Genomic DNA, 17,036 nt, shown 5'->3' with positions numbered 1-17,036 from the left:
TTCATATTCTACAGAGATATCTGGCTAGCTGAATCAAATCAATAAGCTCTGCCTTCCTATACAACACGGGAAGTCTATCTTCTGCCATTGGCTTCCCTGCTTTTCGGGCCTCTGGATTCAACTTGGAATATGCTCTACCAGTATTCATTCTGTCTGATAATATCATTGACTCTTCTGGGTCTCCAGCTTGAAGATTATAGACTGTAGACGGTCTCCGCCCCCATAATGGCATGAAAGGACATGAACCGATTCCATACATACATACATACATACATACATACATACATGTGTGTGTATAATTTCATATATGTATATTATAAAATTATAGTTTAGGAATAATGACATTACTTGGCAGGCAAATATGCTCGTCACTTATGCTTAATAAGCCATTGATCCCTAGAATCCACGCTAATGTGAAAGGTAAGAACTGACTCCATAATATTGCTCTATGATCTCCACATGTCTGCTATGACATATGGTTCCACACCCATATCATGCTTATAGAAATCAGCACATTTTAAAACACAATTTGTCTATACGTACAGAGACAGACGGAGATGTGTGTTTGCAGCTGTATGTGTGTATTCAGTCTAAAGAAACTTAATACAACAATGGAGAAAGTATGAACAACAAAAAGCTTCGAAACTCTGAAACAAAATTCAAGAGAGAAAATAAATCTTACAGGGGTAGAGATAACTTAAATATTTCAACTGATAAAGATAACAATCTAGTGAGAATGGAGATTGTTTGAGTATCTCAAACTATCATCCTGAATTAATGTCATATGCAATATTAAATATAACCATTATGAAAACATTCTTTTAAACTAAATATGGAAGATCACAAAAAAGCCAAAAGTCTGACAGCCCTAAGAGTATGTGCTCAGGCAATAGAATTAAAATGCAATCAATAACAATAACCATTGCTGATTTTATAGATATAAAAGCTAACACTTTAGATTATACTAATATAATCAACACCCTGAAATGGAAAATTCCTCAAAAGATATACAAGTGACCACACTGGCTTCAGGCAGAAATAGAAGCTATGAATACACCTACTTCTTTAAAAGAAATTTCATATGTAATTAAAATCTTTCACACAAAGAAAATTCCAGATTCAGAAATTTAGCCTGTAAAATCCATCAACCAGTTAAAATATTTTTTAAAAAATTGTCTCACATACACTATTTCATGAAACAGAAGTTGAAAGAACACTCCTAATGTTGAACACTCCTAACTTAATATGACATCAAACTATCCTTTGCCAAGACCAAATTTGTCTAAACATGAGAGGAAAAAGATTCAACAGGTAAAATGACCTTGAAAAAGGTGGAAATCCAAAGCAACTCAAATTTGAATTAGGTATCACATGATCTTATAGATCTGTGTTAAACATCTTTACTGTTCCAATGCTTTGGGTCCATACTTTGATATAATTCTGACATAAATATGAACTATTTTGGAAACAGGTACCAACATAGTTTGGGATAAAGTGGTACTGAATAGAAAAATATGAATCGTACTTTAAATGGTCAGAAACTTTTCAATTCAATTTACTGTGATATCAGGAATTTCTTTTTTATGACCAAGAATGAAAGGTGGAAGAAATGTGTAAAAGTAGGCAAAACAGTACTCAGACCACTGTAGTCAGATACACTGCTTGACTTTCCCCCTCTCTTTAGTAGAAACACTCCTGCTTGCTGAATGTGTTGTATCATCAAAGACATTCATGCTAAGAGATTGCTTTCAGATCCCAAGGAAGGGATGCAAAAGACAGTACCAGTCACAGTGACATCAGCACACCATCCTCACACTGGACAACATGTGTACAAACTCTTGATGCCCAAGCCATAGCACCTTTCAGCCCACATAGCTTCTTTTCTTTGACATGTAAGAGACATTACAATTCAACCATTCTCCTGCATGGATTCCTTTTTAAGATCTTGAGCAAATGAAATCTCTTTACAAATCACTGCACATTAGTAAATTGCTCTGAATTGTACTTGAATTAGTCAATTTTTGAAGACTATTACACACATTATCTTTCTCGTAAATGTATAAAGGCATCACAAAGTGCAATCCGACCATTGATTTATGGACTTGAATCTTTCATGGGGGAGAGGGGTAGACGTACTCAGTGTCCTTGAAATGCTCGATGTGTTGTTCAGACAGGGGCTATTGTCTAAATTGTTGCAAATTAGATTAGATTACTTCCTCACTCCTTTCATCTTGTGACAGAGACTCGGCATCAGGATATAGAAGTATAATCTCTACTTCTGACAGCAAAATTTACCCAGAAAGACAAAGATGTTCACACACACGCACAGAGACACACACTTACGCACACATGCACACATATACATGCACACACACACACACGCACACACACACACGTGCGCGCGCGCACACACACACACACACACACACACACACACAATGATTAGATACAGCTTCCCCTACATTTTCTGAATTGAGAAAGAAGTTGTGCCTTTATATGTATTTCAGGTATGCCTTAGTACCCTCAAGGTAAACAACATAATTGTCTTTATTAGTCTAAATTAGTCTGTATCTGATAAGGAAGCAAAGCTAAATAATAATTTAAATAAGACATGTATCATCTAAATAGTTATTCATCTTTGCTAGAAGAATAGCTGTTACATTGTGATGACAACATGGAGGAGTAAGGTTGGTGGTCAACTTTTTGGTGGAAGACGGCTGAGAGTGAAGACACTTGACTCCCATTGTTCCATTTGGACCTTTCTTGGTGATGCTGTGGTTGCAGAACTTTTGGTACTGGAATAATAATCTGATCCTCCTAAGAAATATTTTTCCGTAGTTGACAAGGAAGTTAGACTAGACCTCAGTGGAGTAAAGTGAGCACCGACAGACAGGTGAGAACAGACAGGTGGACTGAACAGAAGTATTAGAGCAGGCACTAGGCCTGGAGTACTTGGTGTTCATGTCAAGAGAACAGCCGGAAAGGGATGACCAGACCTAGGCAAAGATGGACATTTTCTAAGATTACTGTGCCTCAGATGAAAAAGAGCTGGATGTCCAACCACACACTCCTCACTCCTCAGCAAAAGTCTTAAAACAGTAGCATGCTGAAGCAAGCAGAGAACACTCAGATACGGAAAGGAAAGCTTTGCCCCTGGATGCCCTCTACTGACAAGACTTCACATTGTGTTTATTGTGAAGAAAGCAACAACACCCAGTTGGTTATGACTAGGCAGGCACTGAAGAGTGATTCCAAGTTCGAGAGCCAGCAAATCCATTCTCAAGAAGTGGATTTCCATATTTCTTTTTCTTTTCCTTTTATTGGATATTTTCTTTATTTACATTTCAAATCTTATGCCCTTTCCTAGTTTCCCCTCTGAAAACTCCCTATACCATCCCTCTCCCCCTGCTTCTATGAGGGTGCTCCCCCACCCACCCACTTCCTCTCTCCTTCTCACCCTGGCATTCTCCTATACTGGGGCATTGAGCCTTGACAGGACCAAGCGTCTCTCCTCCCACTGATGCCTGACATTTATATTTCATATATAGACATGCTGTTCCAAAAGTATGCCAGGCCTTAATAACTACTGATTTCCATGACATCCCATGATCCATAAAAATAGCCCTTCTCCCAATATCACCAGGCTGTTCACTGTTCACACAGTGGTTAAGAACTCCACAGTGGGGTTGGGGATTTAGCTCAGTGGTAGAGCGCTTGCCTAGGAAGCGCAAAGCCCTGGGTTCGGTCCCCAGCTCCGAAAAAAAGAACCAAAAAAAAAGAACTTCACAGTGGCCTCTGACACTGAGCTTTCTCACACTGAATCTTGGCTGCTTTACTTCCAGTAATATGGCTATATGTTTCTCCTATGTATGTCATCTGAAAGTGGCTACAGCCATCCATCTCCTTGTGAGAACCAAATACTCTAATATATACTAGAGCTTAGAATGAGGATAACTTGGGATCAGAGCTTAATAAATATTAGCTCTGAAAAGTATTATCGATTGAGGAACAGTTTGATAGAGTTTCTATACCCTTGGAAAGAAGCAACTGAGGTCCATGAGAAAGTCCCGTTAATTCATTTACTCATGAGGTCAGGCCTTATCATATCTTGTCTTACAACCAACAGAGATGTATTGACATGGCTCCGTGTTTACATTTCAGATTACTAAGTGATCATTATATCCGCTCAAAACTCTCATCTTGTTTATTCCCTATTGACTCTTCTACTTCTCCATCCACAGAGCAACCTGCAGAATCAGCTTATAGCTCAGGTTATACGCTGACACACTGAAGCCTACTCTGTAAACAGAAGGACAATTTGTTAGGGATCAAAAAATTATGCTCAGTTTTGAAGTTATAAATCTGAATGTCCTCATTTCCTGAGACTTTTTTCCTACTTCATTTATTTTAAACCTAATTTATGCAATGAGATTGCCAGGAACATATGCCAGTAAGTCTTAAATGCTAAATTGAGAATCAGTGGGTTTCCCACTATGACCTTTGGGTACAGCTCTAATCTTTTAAATGTTCACATAAGCACTTCTATAGGCAATGCTGAGCTAGGTGGACAACAACGTTAATACAGACACTTCTTGTCTCTAATTTTTTCTTCATGGTTATTCCTTGTTCTTGAAGTGGTAGGCAGTCATGTATTTCACTATTTCCAAAAATTTGGTAAGGCCAAAAGTCTTTTTGTACAAACTCAAAGAATATGAGTAATTCTAAAACAGGCTTCGGGCATGCTCTAAGCCAACACAGCAGAAAGAAGCAAATGGAGCTTAAGGGCATAATGACAGCCTTACACACATTTTTTTCCACCAAGGAAATAGTGTCATAGTAGATCAGTTTTCATATTCTGCTACACTGATGATGGCCCTGCAGATATAGGAGATGTGTTCCTCATGCCATAAAACACAGATGCATAGAAAAGGTTTAGCACATGCATGATGTATGCAGTCAGTGTGTTAAACAAATGGATGACTAACCTTTGAAAAGTTGGAGCTTATGTGGCCCCTTCTCCTTAGTCCCTTTTCAGGAAGTCCAATCCACCCAGTTATACAATATTGAAAAAGAAACTTTTGCAATCTGCACTATATCATAAAACATTTCTACCAAAGCTGACTTATTCACAAGATTTACTTTCATGTCAGCTGTTACAGGTTAGAAAAACCTCAAATATTCAAGTGGTGACTAGACAATCATTTATCTCTTCTCGGGGTACCAGATGACAAAAGCATCCAAAGCCAAAGGGTGAGCCCCTTGATTCTCCACTCAAGGGGTCCTCAGGGGAGTTCAGACAGAAGTGTTTGAAGATGCTAATTCTGCTTGCATTAGAGAAAAACCTCGTAACAAAGAAACATCAAAGCATGAATGAGAAAACGCAAATACTCAAAAGAGTCAGGTCAATTATGACCTATGCTTCCAAGTACCAAATACGATGTTTCGAGAAAATACACAGATCAATTTTCTAAGTAGATTGAGGGGCCAGCAGAAGCATGATTCATAGTATCTGAAGAGAAAGCACATTAGATAGGTAAATCAAAGCAAAATGTAGGAAAATTACTATGAGAAGCAAATAGAGAAGATGAAGAATCTGATTTTGTTGTGGCAGGTGACAGATGCTTCTGCATATTCGCAGGTCAACCACAGACAGGCCTACAGCTAAACAAAATGAGGAACAATGTATAAGAAGTATATAATAAAAATGCAACACCCACAAGGCAGGAGTTTTTGGAGAACAATTTATATCTTCATTCACTCATTCATTTCACTGACAGTAATTATAGATGCCACACATTGCTACAAAAACCATGAAAAATAAGATATCATTCTTACCATGAATAAAAAAGTAACTGTGGATTAAAACACAGATATAAGTAGAAAAATTCTCACGCAGTGTTATAAATGCAATAATGGAAACAGAAATCCTTCTAGAAAACAGGGAAATGGCAATAAGTCCATATGTAATAGGGGTATACAAAGCATCCTTTAAACAGTGTAGAATGCTGTCACCTTTGCCCAAGGCTATGGTAAAAGCATTCTTACTGTTCTTATACCAACTTGATGTCTGTCTTAGTTAGGGTTTTATTGCTGTGAACAGACACCACGACCAACGTAACTCTTATAAGGGACAACATTTAATTGGGGCTGGCTTACAGGTTCAGAGGTTCAGTCCATTATCATCAAGGTGGGAGCAGGGCAGCATCCAGGCAGGCATGGTGCAGGAGGAGCTGAGTTCTACATCTTCACCCGAAGGAAGCCAGGAACAGACTCACATCCTCAGGCAACTAGGAGGAGGGTCTCCAAGCCCACCCGCCCTCTCCCCCCTCCACACACAGTGACACACTTCCTTCAACAAGGCCACACCTTCTAACAGTGCCACTCCCTAGCACTATATGCAAACCATCACAATGTTTTTCCAAGCCATTTCCTATAGATTGATCTGTGAAAAATGGACATGTGAGTATGTGACAGGCTACTCTAAATACTTATTCTATTTATTCTTTTACTCAGAATACAGAAAATAACCCATCCAACAGCTTTGAAACCTTCCCACCCCTTTCTTTTGACATTCCAGTTTCATTTTGCTTTGCTCTTTAATGCCCACTTGATTCCATTCCTAAGCATTCGTTTGATTATGCTACCACAACAAAGATCTAGGGCTCTTAAACAGGTACCTGTTTTCACACAGTAGAGGCCAGAAGCCCAAAGAATCAGCATACGTAGTTGCTCTTGAACCCTCTCTGATTGGCTTGCAGATGGTGCTTTATGTCCATATGAACTTTTCTGCATGTGTACCCCTTAGGGTCTCTCTCTTTGTGCGCACATTTAATGGACAATCCAGTCGAATCCTTGCAGTCTCACTCTAGAAGCTCTGTATCCAATATTCATACATTTATGAAGCATTGGGGAGTCTTAGGCACTTAGCATATGAATTTGACACAACACAGTGCACCCCAAAGCAGTGTGCTCCTTTTCAGTTGCTACAATCTTTGACATGTCTCTTGGGTCCTCACAGACACTCTTCATACTTCTTGGGCATTTTCCTCCTTTATCCAAGTAGATTAACATTGATTCATTCTTTAGATATTGAGAAGGATTTCAATGACTATAAATATTTAATGAGTTGCCCCAGTATTGAAGTATTAAGATGTCTCACTTTTGCAAATCTCTCCTACTATTATGCCTTTAATTGCTTATTGTGGTCAAGTTAATTATTGTTTAATCATAAATGATGTATTTTATGATCCTAGGAATGATATTGTATGCTCAGAATCCATTCCTTTCTCTTTTTAGTAATTTACACTTTCTACGTTGGTTATAATTGCTGTATATATTACGAAATGATTCATTCTTGTGTTCAATCACAAACATTTTTCTTATATAGGTTTCAATTTATTTTTAATTATTTTAAGTAACTTATTTTGTATTTTATATTTTTATCTCAAATATGGACTAATGCCTTAGTTGTATACATTCTTTTGCTCCTAGATTATATCTTATTTATTGATTCTAAAGTGCTTCTTCTCAGACCTCACATTATTGCCAACACTTACTCTCTTCCTTTTCTTGTTCTTCTATTATTGTTTTGCCTCACCTGAAAGAACATACAAATAATCCCACAATATTAGAACAAACAACAGATACTAAAATAGCTAGTATAAGACCTATTTTCCCAGACAAAAGGAAAATTCATAATACAGATCAATAAATGTTAATGTTAGAGAAGTCAGTACAGAAGCCAGGTCAATCACAGTAGGCACAGATTAAGGTAGAATCACATAGCACAAGGAGAACTTTGATATTGAGATGATGTAATATAAATTATAAGATGAGAACATAAAATGTACAAATGTATGAGTAATCCTCCAGGTATAAATTAAATAAATACAGAATTGAATTACCTATTTGTATGTCATCCAAAATAAAATGCCTGAAATCAAAATAAACTGTTTAAGGAGTTTACTTTAAAAGACTAGAAACATGCACAACAGCAAAATCATACTCAAAACAAACCTGTTAGAAAAGCATTAATATTGAAAAATTCCAAAGAAAAGTCATTAATGCCTTTGATTAGGGATTAGATATTCTTAGAAGTACATTCATCAAGAAGAGAACTTTGTAAAGTGTAATGGTCTATACAATGCAGAAATTACAAATGGAAATTGTAGGAGTGAAGTGTAAATTAAGAAAAAAATGTTAATGATAGGAAAATAGTTTATTTTCATTGCACAATCTGGATCCCGTACATAAGCAGCTATAATGATGGGCTGAAGGAATGAGGTTCACAGTGTTATTTCACGCCACATAGCTGCTTGCTGAAGCAACGTTAGTATAAATCAAAAGGGAACGACAGATGCGGTCTCAAAAATGCATACTTTATAATGCCTACCAATTTTCAAAATGAACTAAAGTACCCCTCAGCACACACACAAACAGAAAAAGCATAGGAAAGGGTTCAATGGTGTGAAAGGATTTGTAGCTACTTAAACTCACGTAGAGGTATGGGACATTTGAGATATGATTTGGTCAATGAGGGTAAATTTCACCCACCTGAGTGCTTTCTCTAATTTTCTTGCAGTCGGGCAAGTTACTGCAAAAGAAAAGTTGATACAATGTTCACTCCTCTGTCTTTGTTTTCCCTATACAGCAGCTTGATGCCCTTGCCTGGGTACCCTCCACCACCTACTATGTTAATATTCAAATGAGGTGTATGTCAGAATGGACTACATGGCCCGGGACTTTTGCCTCTGGAACTATGAGTTAACCTCTTTTCTTCATAAATTAGCCAGGTCGGGTACCTAGTTAAGTCTGAAAGACAGACAGGCAGGCAGGCAGGCAGGCAGGCAGGACACCAAAACATTAAATGTAAATAATCATCAAGGTACCTAAATTGTAGAAATGTCATATATGGATTTTTTAATTGGCTTTTTATTTATTGGATATTTTCTTTACTTATATTTCAAATGTTATCCCCTTTCCCAATTTCCCTCTGTAGTCCCCCTTCCCCTTACCCCCTCCCCCAGCCTCTATGAGAGTGTACCCCCACCTACCCACCCACTCCCTCCAATCTCCCTGCCCTGGCTTTCCCCTAAGCTGTGGCATCGAGCCTTCACAGGGTCAAGGGTCTCTCCTATAATTGTTGCCCCATAAAGCCACGCTCTGGCTGTGACCACACTGTGACTGGAGCCATGGGTCCCTCCACGTGTACTCCATTGTTGGTGGTTTAATCTCTGGGAGCTCTTGAAGGGTCTGTTGTTCTTCCTATGGGGTGGAAAACCCCTTCAGCTACTTCAATCCTTTCTCTAACTCCTCCATTGGAGACCCCCGTTCTCTGTTCAGTGGTTGGCTACAAGCACCTCAGGATCTTAAAGGAGAAAAAACAGTGTGTTAATTATTTGTAAACAAACAGAATGAATTTTAAAATTGACAGTGTGTTAAAAAGAGAAAGCACAATTATTAACCCCAAAAATAGATATGGAAAATGACACTGGCTTAAAAGCAGCTTAGAGTGGCAGAATAAAGACTCAGGGGATGTAAAGGTATTTGAAAATAGAGACAACACACTGGAAAACAACTAAAGTTCATTATTTAAATTTAAGAAACTGTCAAACAATAAAAAAAATCAGGAATAAAGAGAACCACAGAAAGTTGGTGGGGCTACGAGGCTGTCATCCATGATTGATAACCCAGATGTAGAAAAGACCTAGATAAGGAAACATACATGAAATAAAAATAAAGTCTCTCCTAATTTGTTAAAAATATAAACCCACAGAATCGATAAGCTCAGTAAACTCACTATGCAAATAGTAAATTTGTGCAGAAACAATTTGAGTTAGGGGATTCACAGCACATAGACATTTGGCCTCTCTTCAGAATAAAATGGTGACCAGAAGGTACCATAGGAACATACTTAAAGTGCCCTCAGAAACTGCATACTAGTCAGTATTTTCCATTTAACGGGCCCTTCCAAAATGAAGGTCAATCTAAAACAGTTTCAAATACATGAAAGCTGAACTTCTTGCCAGGAAAACTGCTGCATGAAAAATAATAAAGCGATTTCTACGGGCTTGATGATAATGGTGCCAGATGGGGACCTAGATCAATAGGGAAGAAATGAAGAAAAAAGAACGTAAAATTTGAAGTAAATATAACAGCAGACTTTCCTAATTTCTTTAATGTATGGAAACTGATGCAAAGATTATAATGTTATCTTGTATGAGATACTAGATAGCTATAATAAAGAAAATACGGGGTTAGTGACGTATAATCATAAGTTTTTTTAATTTTATTTTTTGAACTAAGTGTATATAGTCATAAATAAACTGGAAAATTAATATTAAAATCCTAATTTTTACCTCCTAAATTATCATGCAGTGGAGCATGAATTCAAGCCATTATTGGGTAAAAGTAGTAACCTGGTCAGAATGAAGTCAGAGAATATATATTCCATCATTAAGTTTTTATATTTTGTATCACATACAAAATACGATGAGAATAGTAGAAATACATAAATACAAAGACAGAGAAGTTAAAAGAGATAAAAGAACACAAAATATTAAAACTGGCCACGTGAGCATTGAGAGGAGAGAGATCTATATCAGTAACAAGCAAATTAAGGTCTAACATTTAAAGAAAAACTATTAGAGAAAATTAAAAAAAAGACAATTTCCACAATTATAAAGCATTATACCTTCCGAAAGATTAAGGCAACTACAAATGGAATGAGTTTAATAACAAAACCTCATAATGTATGATAAAAATATAGAGAACCTAGTGCTGGAAAATATAAAACAATAACTACAGATGATTGAGTATACTAATGTTTACTAACAGGGAACAAAAGAATAAGAAGGTCTATAGGGTCTGACTCAACATGTTTAATATATATCATAAAATTATAATATTATAGAATATATTATCAGGATGAAATGACATTATTTTGAAGCCAGTAAATCCTAGTTGAAATTAAGCTAGTTGAAAATTAAGTAGGAAATTTGTAAACAACAACTAAGGTAACTGAATCATAAGGAATTTAGATCATACTTAACTGAATTCAATAAACTTAAAGTTATAAAATATTTAGGGTCCAGAAAAACCTGACTTTGAGGAAAAAGTTCTAAGATACTAAATGCTTACATTTTTTTAAAAAAATCAGGAATTTCAAACTAATGATTAATTTCCAATTTACCTGGACAAAGATTAAAAATTTTAAAGTTTATGCAGGTAGTAAAAGTAGAAATAACAAAGAGTAGAAATCAGAGAAATAAAAAAGAAAGATAAAAATCTCCAAAACTAGTGTCTGACAACTTCATAAATATGTTTTAGAAAAATAATAAACTAATTACATACAATTTTATTAAAATTTCAAATGACAAAAAATTAGAAAATGTAAAATATCAGAAAGTAATATTATAAAAATACTACAAAAAAAATTTCATCTCAAAGAGTGGAAAATTACACTAACTTTCTCTAATATCAAAATAAGAAAAAAAGAGAATTTTCTTTATTGTAGTTAACATGCAAAATGATGGGTTTCATTATGGCATGTTCTTGCCTGTACATCATTGTACTATGGCCACATTTTCTCTCTGTCCTCCTTTGTCTCCCTCCCTTTTGATTTGTACTCTCTCTTTCCCTAAATAGTTCTCCTTTCCAGCTTTAGTTCATCCTCTCCCTCTCCTGAGTCCCCTCTGCTCTCCCTCTCTCTCTTTCACACATGCAGAGATACTTTCTATCAGATAGATAGATGATAGATAGATACATAGATACATAGATACATAGATACATAGATACATAGATACATAGATACATAGATACATAGATACATAGATACATAGAAAGATAGACACATAAATACATAGAGATAGATACTAAATGCATAGATACATATATAATAGATATATAGATAGATGGACAGGTAGATGATAGATAGATAAATGATGATAGATAGATAGATAGATAGACAGACAGACAGACAGACAGACAGACAGACAGACCTATATTTCAATAGGAAAAAGGCATGCCGCCATTGACCATTGATTTTTTTCTATGACATTAACTCTCTCTATATCTGTCTCTCCAATCCAGAACTCTCATCCCACTAACCTCTGTGGTATATATGGATGTTGTGATTCTCAATGGCATGCTGACCTAGGTTCCTTCAGATGTATACCCAGAAGTAGTATGGGAGAATCAGACAGAAGTCCTACTTTTCGATGTTTGGAGGAATAGGAATTGTAGCACATACACTAATTTACGTTCCCCCCAGCAGTATATAAAGTTTACTTTTTTCTATATGCTAATTAGTATTTCTTGTCATCTTTTATTAATGATAGCCATGCTTAACAGAGTAAGTTGGACTCTCGGGGTAGTTCAAATTTTAATTTCTCTGATGGCTTGAAATGACAAAAAATAATATGCATTTTTCTTTTGAGAATGTAATGCTTAATTTTTTTATTACTGAGATACTTCAGTTTCTTCATGGTCAGTTTTCTTAAGTTCATGATAGATTGGGATGTTCATCTGCTCTCATAATTTTAGTTGGTAAAGGTTTTCTCCTGTTCTGTATTCTGATCGTGTCTCCGACTGCTTGGAAGTTATAGTCATGCTAGTTCACCTATTTTTGGTTGATCTTTGTTGGTGACTACATATAGCACTTTCTCAATTATGTTTGCTGTCCCTGACATTCTTTGTTTTATTTGCTATAGTCTATTTTTGATGCTTCAACTATTGGGGTTTTTTTTTTGCAATTAATTGAATTTTTACAAAGTATTTGTTTGTTTTCATTATTGATTTCATTGCTAATCTTTGTGAATTACTTTTATTTATTTTTATTGGACTTTTTATTTATATTTCAAATGTTATCACTTTTCTGCAACCCAACCATCCACTTCCCTGCCCTGACATTCTCCTACACTGGGAGGGGGAGTTCCAGCCTTGGCAGGACCAAGGGCTTCTCCTCCCATTGGTGTCCAACAAGGCCATCCTTTGCTACATACACAGCTGGAGCCATGGGTCTGTCCATGTGTACTCTTTAGATGGTGGTTTAGTCCTGGGGAGCTCTGGTTGGTTGGTATTGTTGTTCTTATGGGTTGGAAAACCCTTCAGTTCCTTCAATCCTTTCTCTAACTCCCCCAATGTGGACCCATTCTCAGTTCACTGGCTGGCTGTGAGCATTGGCCTTTGTATTTGTCATGCTCTGGCAGAACCTCTCAGGAGACAGCTATATCAGGCTCCTATCAGCATGTATTTCTTGGCATTGGCAATATAGTCTGTATTTCTTGGTAGTATGTATATGGGCTATATGTATATGGGCTCTGAATGGCCATTACTTCAGTCTATGCTCCAAACTTTGTCTTCATATTTCCTCCTGTGAATATTTTTGTTCCCCCTTTTAAGAAGAACTGAAGCATCCGCACTTTGGTCATTCTTCTTCTTGAGCTTCAAGTGGTCTGTGGATTGTATCTTGAGTAATCTGAGCTTTGGAGCTAATATCCACTTATCAATGAGTGCATAACATGTGTGTTTTTTGTGATTAGGTTACCTCACTCAGGATGATATTTTCTATCTTTTAAATGTCTGTCTTTCTTTTCTGCATTTTTAATTGATACTGTACTTGTTTCACCTGTGTATTTCCTGTTTGGAACTATTCATTGTTTTCAGAGTAAACTATTAAACTGTTTGTCCAACATTTCAACAATTCAGTCTCTTTGGAATCAGTAATTGAAGACAGGATTGTTTTTTATAGGTGTCATGATAAATTGCTTTTTCATGTTCTGTGTTGTAATTTGTTCAACTGTTGATTTGGACATCTCTTCTGGTTTTAGTTGAGAATCTTGGTGAATTGCCTCACTCCTCAGTATCACTTAGAGAATAAAAGAAACTAATAGAAAGATTAAAGTATCCCAATACAATGTCAATTACTGTAGAAGAGACAATAAAGAGAATAAACAAACTATGCTATAAATAATAGTTTGGTGTAACAGGAAGCTATAAAATCAGAAAAAGAATGAAAGAGGAAAATAAATGAAAAATAGAAATAAACAAGGTTCAATAAAAGAAACAAGAGGAGAAATGTCTCATAGAGATGAATGAGTGATAAAATGAAACCTTATTACACACAATAAAAATATATAGATAAGATCAATATAACTGGAATAAATGAAACATAAAGGTACCTTTTCTTAAATAAAATTTTACTCTTAAGAAACACGAGAGAGAGAGAGAGAAAGAGAGAGACAGAAAGAGACAGAGAGAGAGAGAGAGAGAGAGAGAGAGAGAGAGAGAGAGAGAGAAATGTCAAATTGTGAAGTGGCTTTTTCTGTATCTCCTGGGCATAGGAACAAAGGTGGGGTCTAGTGACTGAGAAATCTACTGACCTCAAGTTCATGATTATCAGATTTAAACCTAGGTGATGGGCATATCCCCTAGATACAGAGGTGTGGCTAGTGACCCTACTAGTTCTTGATGCCTGATTGATCCTGCTGATACCTTATTTTTTTGAAGTGCATGTCTCTGTTTCTCCTCTTCTCATGATTTCCTCCTATGGCTATTTCCCAGTCATGGATCTGGCAACTTTCTTTACTATGTCAAACTGGATGAGTATATTTTTATTCCAGTAAAATGTGGGTTTCAACATTTTACTTCTGTAATATAGTATGAAGTCAATAAATGAACTTTGTGTTTTTCTTTAACAATTAGCACATTATTTAGAGTCTTTTGTAGTTTCACACACATTCTAATTCTCACCAGAAAACTTGTCCATGTCACATGCCAATCCTTCTAATTTCTATAGATATCTGGAAGGACCTATGTAAAAGTGTGTAAGTGTATGACTTATACTTTCTCTATTTGCTAGAAACTCATTTTTTTTAAGTAGCATGATCCCAGCCAGTTCTGAGGCTGTGGTGGGTTTACTTTTCCTAGTCTGCTTTTATACCATTTTAATTACATGCAAGTAATAAGGTCAGTTCTAGGTTAAGGAAAAAAGCAAGGCAATAAACACAAATAGGCAAGGAACAAGCAAGGCAGTAAACACAGCCCAGTGATACGGTTTCTAAAGGCTTATCAGGATGACCAAGATACCTGAGCCCACTTCCCTGTCCTAGTACAATGTCATATTCTTGCCTAGATCCTACTTCTTTGTTCTATTCCCAAATCAGAGTTCTACCTGAGCTTACTTCCCATTATCAGATTCCTGAAGCCAACTTCCTTGTCCTGGCCCACTGTCAAATTCTTGCCAAGTGGCCTCAAAAGCTCTCCACATCTCTCTGTTTTATTTCATAAACAAGACTGTGTCTGTCTTAGGTTATTCTTAAGGTCACTCATTTTATTCTTGGTGAATTTCCCACTAGGTAAGGCCTCTAGTCTTATGTTGATTAGAACAGATGAGAACAGACTTCCTTACTATTTTCCTGACCTTATGAGGAAAACATTTCATCTTTCAAGCTCACTGAATTTAGTGAGAAGGACTTACAGATTATATGGTTGAGAACATTTGCTTCTCTTCCTCATAAGCTGAGAACTTGACCATAAGTGCATACATTTGTGTGATGATGGTGTATGACAAAAGTATGATGATTTTCTCAAGTGATTTTTCTGCATCCATTTAGAAGACCAATGCCTCTTTTCCTTTACTAAATTAAATTAGGGAATTCCATTAATTTTCAGATATTGTAGCAATCTTGAATGAATGAAATAGATTCCATGATTGGCTCTTCATTTTCCTATATTATAACTTTGCTTAGCAGTAGTTACAAATTTCTTTGTATTTTCATAAGACATATTAGTCATAACTTTATTTTCTCACAATTTTTTGTTTGTTTTATCTTTGGAATAATCCAGACTTTAAGCATTAAACTGAAAAGTTTAATTATTCAAAAGTTTTCTGTTTCATGGATATTAGTGATTTTAAACAATGCATTGAAATATTTAAGTACCTAGAACAATCTAAACAAATGTTGTTATCCTCAGTTTTTAAAAAATATTTGGACAGAACACTAAGCATTATACATGGCAAAAGTCAAAGTAAAAAAAAACAGTCTAATAACCTCAAATTAGATTAGGGAGGGTGGATTGCAAGGGGAACACACTTATAGAAGACGGGGAGGGGATGGAATGGGGGCTTATGTCCAGGAAACTGGGAAAGGGAATAACATTTGAAATGTAAATAAAAAATCCAATAAAAGAAAAAATCATAGACAAGAAAAAAAACAGTCTAATAACTTCAAATTAGATACCGTCATATGTTTCAAGTTTATGTATGTTTTTTCCAATGTTGAATATTGATATACTAAAATAATTGAGGAGTAATAGTCTATAAAGGAACATAATTAGAAAGGAAGTTGTAAAATTCAATGCTTCCAGCTGAAATCTCCATGGTCAGTACCTCATTATCCAAACTCCCTTTGGATTGACTGATTCATAGAGGACCTGTTACAGTTATGGCCCCTGCTTTGACAGACATGTGACAAAGACACTTCAGAGAGTTAGAGAAGTCCAAGTGCCAAAACGCACAGGAGCCTGGCTGTCAGAGGAAAATCTGTTGGGTCTTGATGTCCCAAGAGTCTGTGGAATTTCTGCTAAGTAACACATTCATGTACATCAGAGGCGTTTGTATTTTGCCAGTTTGTTTTCTTTCATATGCACTTGGCAAAAGAAAAATATAGTCTCTTAAAATATGAAGATGTAGTTTGATGCAGAATGCCTGCACAGAGGTGATTCAATATCTACCACTGCTTCTGTTGTGGCTGGTAGTCACTTCCTCTGATGGTTTGACCTGTGAAGAATCAAGCTAAGCTGTTGGGTAAGGAAGTGCTGTGAGCACATAGCCGGTGTGGCATACCCATGTAACATAGTTTCTTAACAACCATCATTATATCAACTTTAGTGACTGTCAAGGTAAGCCTGGGTAGTATCCATTAATTTTTAAAAAATATAGTGGTTTTGATCTGAGTGTTTAGAAAAAATAATATGGCATTCATGTTCATTATAATTTAGAAAGTGAACTAAATGAAAATATGACTCTAAAAATA

This window comes from Rattus norvegicus, chromosome 6 (assembly GCF_036323735.1).
Source record: "Rattus norvegicus strain BN/NHsdMcwi chromosome 6, GRCr8, whole genome shotgun sequence".
NCBI lineage: Eukaryota > Metazoa > Chordata > Mammalia > Rodentia > Muridae > Rattus > Rattus norvegicus.
The sequence above is the reverse complement of the archived record's forward strand: the minus strand, read 5'-3'. Positions refer to the sequence as shown.